Genomic DNA, 10,501 nt, shown 5'->3' on the forward strand with positions numbered 1-10,501 from the left:
ACGAAGCATGGAGTAGTCAAAAGAGGACAGGCTTAATCACCAGGAAGGTAGCACTCCTGGTAGGAATGTAAATTGGTGCAGCCACTATGGAGGACAGTATGGAGGCTCCTCAAAAAACTAAAAATAGGAGTTCCCGTCGTGGCGCAGTGGTTAACGAATCCGACTAGGAACCATGAGGTTGCGGGTTCGATCCCTGCCCTTGCTCAGTGGGTTAACGATCCGGCGTTGCCGTGAACTGTGGTGTAGGTCGCAGACGCGGCTCGGATCCCGCGTTGCTGTGGCTCTGGCGTAGGCCAGTGGCTACAGCTCCGATTCGACCCCTAGCCTGGGAACCTCCATATGCCGCGGGAGCGGCCCAAGAAATAGCAACAACAGCAACAACAACATCAACAACAACAACAGACAAAAAAAAAAAAAAACTAAAAATAGAATTCCTGTTTGATCCAACAGTCCTACTCTTTTAAGATCCACAGCTGTGGCATATAGAAATTCCTAGGCGAGGGGTCAAATTGGAGCTGCAGCTGCCAGCCTATACCATAGCCATAGCAACACTGGATCCAAGCCACATCTGGGCATCTATCTGGACAAAACCATAATTCAAAAAGAGACATGAACCCCAATGTTCACTGCAGCACAATTCACAATAGCCAAGACATGGAAACAACCTAAATGTCCATCAACAGATGAATGGATTAAGATGTTTATAGAAAGTTCCCTTGTGGTGCAGCAGGTTAAGGATTTAGTGTTGCCGCAGCTGTGACACGGATTGGATCCCTGGCCTGGGAACTTCCACATATGTGAGTGTGGCCAAAATAAATAAATAAATGTATACATGTACATATATATATACACACACACACACATATATACACAGAGGAATACTATTCAGCCATAAAAAGAATGAAATAATGCCATTTGCAGCAACATGGATGCAACTAGAGATTCTCATACTAAGTGAAGTCAGAAAGAGAAAGACAAATACCACACAATATCACTTATATGTGCAATCTAAAATACAGAACCTAGGTACAGAACAGAAAACAGACTCAAGGACATAGGGAACAGACTCCTGGTTGCCAGGGAAGGAGTGAGTGGGATGGAGGGGGTGTATGGGCTTAGTAGGTGCAAACTATGACATTTAGACTGGGTCAATAACAAGGTCCTCTGTACGGCACAGGGAGCTATACTCAATCTCCTGGGATAGACCTTGATGGAAAAGAATATTTAAAAATAATATATATAATAAAGAATATACATACAAAGAATATATATATATATTTACAGTGATCGTGTGTGTGTAAATAAACTATACTTTACTTATTTATTTATTGTCTTTTTGTCTTTTTAGGGCCGTACTTGTGGCACATGGAGGTTCCCAGGCTAGGGGTCTAATTGGAGCTGTAGCCAACGGCCTGCCCCACAGCAACATGGGATCTGAGCTTCATCTGCGACCTATATCACAGCTCACAGCAATGCTGGATCCTTAACCCATCCAGAGAGGCCAGGGATCGAACCCGAGTCCTCATGGATGCTAGTCGGGTTCATTAACCACTGAGCCACGATGGGAACTCCGTAAATAAACTATACTTTAATAAAGAAAAAAAGAAGAGTTCCCATCATGGCTCAGTGGTTAATGAACCTGACTAATATCCATGAGGACACGGGTTTGATCCCTGGCCTCACTCAGTGGGTTAAGGATGCGGGGTTGCCGTGAGCTGTGGTATAGATCACAGATGCAGCCCGCATCCCGCACTGCTGTGGCTGTAGCGTAGGCCATCGGCTACAGCTCTGGTCGTACTCCTGGCCTGGGAACTTCCATGTGCCAAGAGTACGGCCCTAAAAAGACCAAAAAAAAAAAAAAAAAAAAAAAAGGAGCCTATAAAAAGATGCTTGACTTCATTCATCATCCAGGAAATGCAAGTTAAAATACAATACAATGACATAATGCCATTTGTAGCAACATGGATGGAACTAGAGAATCTCATACTGAGTGAAATGAGCCAGAAAGACAAAGACAAATACCATATGATATCACTTATAACTGGAATCTAATATCCAGCACAAATGAACATCTCCTCAGAAAAGAAAATCATGGACTTGGAGAAACGACTTGTGGCTGCCTGATGGGAGGGGGAGGGAGTGGGAGGGATCGGGAGCTTGGGCTTATCAGACACAACCTAGAATAGATTTACAAGGAGATCCCGCTGAATAGCATTGAGAACTATGTCTAGATATTCATGTTGCAACAGAAGAAAGGGTGGGGGAAAAATTGTAATTGCAATGTATACATGTAAGGATAACCTGACCCCCTTGCTGTACAGTGGGAAAATAAAAAAAAAAAAAATACAATACAAAAACAGCATCCTCTCACTGTAATAGAAAAAACAAAACATATCAAGTGTTGGCATTTCGCTCAATGTCTCCTAAAACAGAATATATACACAACCTATGACCAGCATGGGTGTATACCCCAAAAAATATGTCCATGTGCTCATCAAAAGCATGTTCGGGAGTTCCTGTGGTGTCACAGTGGTTAACGAATCCGACTAGGAACCATGAGGTTGCGGGTTCGAGCCCTGCCCTTGCTCAGTGGGTTAACGGATCTGGCGTTGCCGTGAGCTGTGGTGTGGGTCGCAGACGCGGCTCGGATCCCGTGTTGCTGTGCCTCTGGCGTAGGCCAGTGGCTACAGCTCCAATTAAACCCCTAGCCTGGGAACCTCCATATGCTTTGGGAGCGGCCAAAGAAATGGCAAAAAGACAAAAAAAAAAAAAAAAAAAAAAAAAAGCATGTTCGAGGAGTTCCCTTTGTGGCTCAGTGTTAACAAACCTGACTAGGAACCATGAAGATGTGGGTTCTATCCCCGGCCTCGCTCAGTGGGTTAAGGATCTGGCATTGCCGTGAGCCGTGGTGTAGGTCAGGACAGTGGTTGCCTTGGAGAGTGGTGACCAGAGGAAGCAGAAAAGGGCTTTGGGGATGCTGGCCACACAACTCATTTGTAAAATGTCCACACCGCATGGTATGATGTATTCACTGCTCTGAATGCATGTGTGTTATAGTCATTAATATGTTTATTCTAAGACACCATAACGAAAAGGCAAGCTAAGAGTAGGAGGAGGTATTTGCAACACAGAAAATGTGTGCCAGTACATACATATATCACTTAGCTCTTTGCCTGCATGCTAAATTAAGGGCTTTTCCTTTTAAGATCTCATCTTTCTCTATGCATTTTTATGTGTTTCCATAGATATGTATAATTTGAAAGTAAATTACTTTTTGCATTTAAAAATTTTTTTTTAAAGTATAGTTGATTTACAGTGTTGTGCCAATGTCTGTACATAGCAAAGTGACTCAGTTCTACATATATATATTCTTTTTTTATATTCTTTTCCATTATGCTTTTTGTATTTATTGAACGGATTTTACTTTGTTACAACACTTTTTTTTTTTTTTTTTTTTTTTGGTCTTTTTAGGGCTGCACCTGCGGCATATGGAGGTTCCCGGGTTAGAGGTCTAATTGGAGCTACAGCCACGGCCCACATCACAGCCACAGCCACACCAGATCGGAAAGGCATCTGTAACCTACACTGCAGCTCATGACAATTTGGGATTCTTAACCCACTGAGCAAGGCCAGGGATGGAGCCCGCATTCTCGTGGATAGTCAGGTTCGTTACCACAGAGCCAGGACAGGAACATCCCCACAATCAGCATTTTTATAAAGGACCATACAGGACCAGTGAGCAAGTGAGGATAAACCTGGCCAGGCCACGCCCTCCACAGACAGGCTGGGACGCGCTTTCAGCCTGTGCACATCTGAACTTCTTTACTGAGCCCAGGGCAGTGACCCAGACAGCTGGGACTGCGTCCTGTGAACCCCCCACTCCAAGGAGAGGAGCCAGACAACAAACAAGCCACCAAAGCAGCCAGATAATGTGAAAGAAGTAAACAGGGCGATGAAAGAGTCACTGGGGAGGCCTCACGAGGAGGCAGCATCTGAAACCGGCGAGAACCAGTGGGAAAGAGAGTGGGGAAGACGCTTCCAGGTGGAGGGAGACGCAAGTGTGGAGCCGAGAGAGGGTCTGGCGTGTTCTGGGACCTGGAAGGGGCCCTGCCGCCAGAGCCCAGAAGGCAAAGGGAGGGGTTGGAGGAGGGAGTTCCAGCTTTGGGAAGGCTCTGAGACCTATGGAGAAGCCACTGAGGAGCTTTAAGTAAAAAGGGGGTATGATCTGATTTGCATTTTGTTTTTGCTTTTTAGGGCCACAAGTGCAGCATATGGAAGTTCCCAGGCTAGGGGTCAAATCAGAGCTGTAGCCACTGGCCTTCCCCACAGCCACAGCAACTCAGGATCTGAGCCGTGTCTTCAACCCACATCACAACTCACAGCAACACCGGATCCTTAACCCACTGAGCGAAGCCAGGCATGGAACCTGCGTCCTCATGGATGCTAGCTGGGTTTATTACCGCTGAGCCACAACAGAACTGTCAACAAGATTTTAAAACCCACACATAAGGCCTGTCTCCAGGTCTGGGCTGTCTGAGCTGCAGGATGCTAAGCATCAGATCTCCGTCCACAGTGGCTGACAGCAAGGGGAGGAAGGCGGCCCTGAGCAGTAGAGCACTAGGCACCATGACTGGGGCTTTAGGGAATTGGTCTCGTTGAATCCTGGGGGTTCCTTTATGAGGCAGGGACCACAGTTCCTGTTTTACAAATAAGGGGCGAGAGCCTTACAGACGTTCAAACAGCCGTGAATCTCTGCTGTCTACAGCAGGCAGAACGGGCCCTGCCCATCAGCTGAAGGGAACAAGTTGGACTCAGGGGAGGGACAGAGAGCCACCTCACAGCAAAGGGGCAGGGGACGGATGCAAGGGGTCTCAACTGGAAACTCTCTGGGCCCAACAGGGACAGGGGGCGCTCAGAGGCTCTGAGGCCCCAGGCCTCTCTGCCACCTTCTCTCCTGGCAGGTGTGTCTGTCAAGGCTGTGCTGGCCCTGCCTCAGCAGTGCTCCAGCCATTCTGCAGAGCGAGCAGCACCTTGTCAAGCTGAGCTTGGGGAGGGTCAGCAGAGGAGGCCTAGAGCTGGTGGGTCAGAGTCAAAGCCCTTCGCTTCATCCCCGGCTCAGCCTTGTCTGAGCTGCTTGCCCTGGGCTGGTCATTGCGTACTTGTAAGCCTTAGTTTCCTGTCTGTAAAACAGGATGATAACAGTATCTACTATGAAGGGTTGTGGTGAGGAGCAAATTAGACTGTGTTTGAACAGCGTTTTCACTCAGATTATTTGTTTGGGAAGGCCTGGGAGGCTCTGCCGGAGGTTACGGGGGCAAGGGGCAGCAGCTAAGCTTGGCACGACCACTTGTACAAGGAAGGAGTTTATGAACCACTGTGTGATATGCGAATGCTACTTCTTATGAAGAACCCCTCTTTTTATACCGTGTTTTGTCTGGGGTGGGATCTTTTAAAACCCAGGCCCTCAGTCTCCTCGCCAGTGACCCTGCCGCACTCTGCCAGGTGGAACGAGTCTTCTCTATGGCATGTGCATTATTGCACAGTCTGTGTATAAAACTGTACCGTAACCACATGATAAACACCCACTTTGGCTGCTGGATTTGAGCTCTGTGAGAAAGGCATCCCCAGGGCCAGATGGAGAAGAGCACAGGGCAGGGGGGACAAGTGTCTGTGATATAGGGGGTTCCTGTCATGGCTCAGCGGTAACGAGCCTGACTAGTATCCTTGAGGATGCAGGTTCAATCCCTGGTCGTGATCAGTGGGTTAAGGATCCAGCATTGCCACGAGCTGTGGTATAGGCTGGTGGCTGTAGCTCTAATTCGACCCCCAGCCTGGGAACTTCCATATGCTGCAGGTTCAGCCCTAAAAAGCAAAAAAAATTATATACATGCAGGAATTCTCCTGTGGTGCAGTGAGTCAAGGATCTAGCATTGTCAATGCCGTGGCAAAGGTTGGATCCCTGGCCCAGAAACTTCTGCATGCTGTAGGTGCAGCCAAAAAAAATTATATACACACACACATACACACACATATACACAATGGAGTATCATTCAGCCATTAAATGAAGGAAATCTTGCCATTTTTGACAACATAAACAGGCCTTGAAGGCGTTATGCTAAGGACAGTAAGAGTGAGAAAGACTAATGCTGTACCATCTCTCATATGCGGAATCTGAAAAAAAAGGAACTCACAGAGAACAGATGAGCTGGCAAAAAAAAAAAAGTATAAACTGATCATAGACTATTTAGCGAATGTATGAGATTGGGAAAAGGGAGGAATAACTCATTTTCACATCACATCCTCCAGTGATAATTTTGGTAAACATTAACTCTGTTTTTACATAATGATATTGTTTTTGTTTTTGTCTGTTTAGGGCCACACCCGGGGTATATGGAAGTTCCCAGGCTAGGCGTCAAATTGGAGCTGCAGCTGCCGGCCTACACCACAGCCATGGCAATGCAGGATCCAAGCCATGTCTGCGACCTGCACCATAGCTCATGGCAACACCAAATCCTTAACCCACTGAGCGAGGCCAGGGATGGAACCTGCATCCTCATGGATACTAATTGGTTTCATTACCACTGAGGAACAATGGGAACTCTGTCGCCCCCAATTTTTTCAAACACAAAAATAAAGCAATTGTTACACAAGGAAACTCCAGCGGAAAACAGCAGCAAATGATTGGGAAAGAGTTGTTTGTTGAAGAGAGAAGTAGCAAATACACGGGCTATGCAGCAAGCTGATAAATGACCTATTCACACCTGGGAGAGTGAAGGCTGAAGTGAGATATGGGAATTGAAGAATCAGAAAGGACAGAGTCCCAAGAAATGGCAAAAAAAAAGACCAAAAAAAAGAAAAAAAGAAAGGACAGAGTCTGGTCAAACCCAGGCCAGCTGCACCTGATCCTGTCTCCAACCAGGCTGTGTCACCTGGCCTATGGGCTGGAGTCCATCTTGCCCGCTCCTGCTCACGTTAGTTAGTGCCCACCGCCCTCTACTGGCAACAGCAGAATCATTCTTCCTCACAAAAATTGACCCCAGTTTTGCTGCTGGGGCAGGTGGTGAGCAAGAGAAAAAACCTCCTTCTGTAGGGTAGCCAGTACTTCATGCTCCCAAGTGTTATTCTGATCAAATACTCAGTTCCAGTCACCTTCCTCAACAACCTTCAAGGGCATCCACATATACAAGCACAGGCTTCTTTTTTTAATTTATATTTTATATTGTCATATTTATTTAATGTTTTTGTCTGAAATCAGCATTGCTCCCCTTCTTTTTGTTTCTATTTTCCTGGAATACTTTTGTCCTTCCTTTTATTTTTAGGTGTTCTGAATCATTCACTATGTTTTATTATTTTTTATTTTTTAAGGCTGCATCCGCGGCATAGGTAAGTTCGCAGGCTAAGGGTTGAATCAGAGCTGCAGCTGCCAGCCAATGCTACAGCCACAGCCACGCCAGATCTGAGCCACATCTGCAACCTACACTGCAACTTGCAGCAATGCTGGATCCTTAACTCCTTTTTTCTTTTCTTTTGATTGAATATATTTGGGAAGATGGATGTTACCTGAAACTATTGTGATCATTTCACAGTATATATAAATTAAACCACAATGCTATATACACCTTAAACTTGTACAGTGATGTATATCAATTATTTCTCAATCAAGGGAAAAAAAAGGTAAGCCATTGAAATGGACCCCAGCAGAATTCTAGTAACATCCCTACACATGGACCAGTGAGAGCGGGACAAACTTCAGTCACATATAATGAGTCAAGATGGTCTTTAATGCTACAAGAAAGGGGCAACTTCAGAATAACTGTTTTTTTTACTTTGCCAGTCAAGCTCTAGTTGCTGTGGGGAGAAGGGTGAGGGCTGCTCACACTTTCACACTAAATGAGGCAGGGCGCAGCTGAAGCTGGCAATTGAAGGGCATAACCAAGCCAATCAGGAAAGGGGCCAACTTCATGCTGCCACAACAGAAAAGAAATTCTGTGGACATGGCTGCCCAAGTCTCCCCCAAATGAAAGAACCTCTCATCTGACAAAGTAAACCTCTACCTAATCTAAACTCTTCCCTTCCCCTATTTGAGTGCGGTTTGCAAGATTTGCACACGTACCCACATAATTTGAAGAAAACTGATTTCAACTACCTGAACTGGAAAAACAATCATAAGCAACAGAAAACATACTGTGGCAGCGGTGAATAAAACACCCCTCAGTGTCACTGGTGGAGAGCAATCGACAGCGGTCCCACCAGCTGCCCATGGGGATCACCAAGTTCGCACCCAGCCTCCACTTCCTGGGACAGTGAGGTTCCAAGGCAGGCCCTTTCGGTGAGGTGCTGGATTCTACAGATGACTGTGGCTTGGGGACTCCACATCCACCAGGCCAAATCTTCCTTGGAAAAGCACTGCTGTCTGAGACTCTTCCTGCCCAATCCTCCTTCTCTCCCTCTCCTTCCATGGGGGCCAAACCTGCATCCGAGGACCCTCCCTGCCTTCCGCTCCAGCCAGCAGCCCCCAGTAAATCTCTCGTATATCTGGTCCCATTCACATGTAGGCGCATGTAAACATACTGAAAAACTGAAAAGAAATCCATCTGAGGGGTTAGAGGAAAGGGGCCCTTATGAGAGAGAAATGGAAGACCCTAAAGTATATGCATACCGAGTTTCAAGAGAAGGGATCTCAAAACAGAAGCAAGCATAAAGAGGGACTAATCTGAGCTTGAGAAAGATTTTCTTTTTTGCTTTTTAGGGCCGCACCTGTAGCATATGGAAGTTTCCAGGGTAAGGGTCAAATCAGAGCTGCAGCTGCCGGCCTACACCACAGCCACAGCAACACCGGATCTAAGCCCAGTCTGGGACCTACACCACAGCTCACGGCAATGCCGGGTCCCTGACCCACTGAGCAAGGCCAGGAATCAAACCTGCATCCTCATGAATACTAGTCAGATCCGTTTCTGCTGCATCACAATAGGAACTCTGAGAAAGATTTTCCAAGGGAAAAATCTAATTGTTGAACTGACAAATACAAGAGGAGTGGTAACAGCAGATTGGATATGGCACAAAATCAGGTTCCATGGCAACAGAACAGAGAATAAAGGCAATAAACATGTAATAGGAAAACAATGGTCTCAAATTAAAAGACCAGTGTTCAGACCTCAAAAAGATCACCTAATATTAAGAAATATTACAGAAGAGACCACACCGAGAAATAACACAGTGACATTTTAAAATGTGAAGGATGCAGAAAAAGATATGGAGCTAAGGAGAAAAATCCACACTGGACACAATAAAAAAGAAAATCTCAGAATTAGACATAAGGCTTCTCTTCTACAACACTATATCTCAGAAAACAATAGCAAATATCTAGTTTTTGTGTTACTGGGTTTTTTTAATGGCTACATCCAAGGCATATGGAAGTTCCTAGATCAGGGACTGAATCCAAGCCGCAGCTACAATCTATGCCATAGCTGCAGCAACGCCAGACCCTTTAACCCATGAGCCGGACTGAGACTCGAACCTACACCTCTGCAGCAACCCAAGCTGCTGCAGGATTGCTAACCCACTACGCCACAGCAGGAACTTCTAATTTTTTTTCATTTGCAACAGCACAGCAGAAAAAAATGTTTTGTAAATGTAATCACACACAGCCATGTTTTTTTCTAGGAAGGATTTATAGAAGTAGAACTGCTGGGTCTACACAATTGTGAAGTTTTCCTTCACAAATTTCCCTGGAATTTATAACCATACCGATACCATATGTAAGAACTCTTTTGTTTTTAAAGGATAAGACTGCAAGCTAAGGATTTGATACCCAGTTAAGTTATATATGCCAAGCTAACAGGAAAACACTGCCAGATATGTAAAGGTTCAAATAGCACACCACCCATATACTCTTTATGGAAAGAAAGGAAGAAAGAAATTTGTTACACACTTTAAAAAAAAAAGGAAGGGAGGAAGGGAAGAAGAAAGGAATGAAGGAACGAAGGAAGAGGGAGGGAGGGAGAAATTATTCTAAGAATGCCAGCAGAAGACAAAGACTAATAATAACTAAAGTACTGGCTAGATTATGTAGTATAATGATACATGAACATTAATTTGGGCACAAATAAAAACTGAAACATTACACAGGGAGGGGATGAGAAGGGAGTTAAGACATAGTGAAAAACAAATGATGGTAATTAATGGAAATCAGGAAAAACAGAGCAATGTCTCCATAAGGTTGTTTCTATCATCATGAAACAAGCTAATGTCCAAAATATTCCCAAAAACAGATAATTTTTAAAATGCACTTCTTTTTGATTTCTTGGATATCTATTTGTCCAGTTTTGCCCAAGGCACTTCACTGAATAGCTGTTTTCTGTGTCATGACCATACTTTTTCTATATAAACAGAGAAGCCCGGCTAATACTATGAAAGGAATTATGGAAGGCAGCTATGCTCACCACCACACCAACGCTGCACGGTGAAAGGAATTATGGCAGAGGCTTTCTCCTTTTCAGGG

The sequence above is a fragment of the Sus scrofa genome, chromosome 10 (assembly GCF_054392235.1).
Source record: "Sus scrofa isolate SSC_HxYL_T2T_F1_AM1 chromosome 10, Sscrofa_HxYL_maternal_Yorkshire_Landrace_v2.0, whole genome shotgun sequence".
NCBI classification, from domain to species: Eukaryota; Metazoa; Chordata; class Mammalia; order Artiodactyla; family Suidae; genus Sus; species Sus scrofa.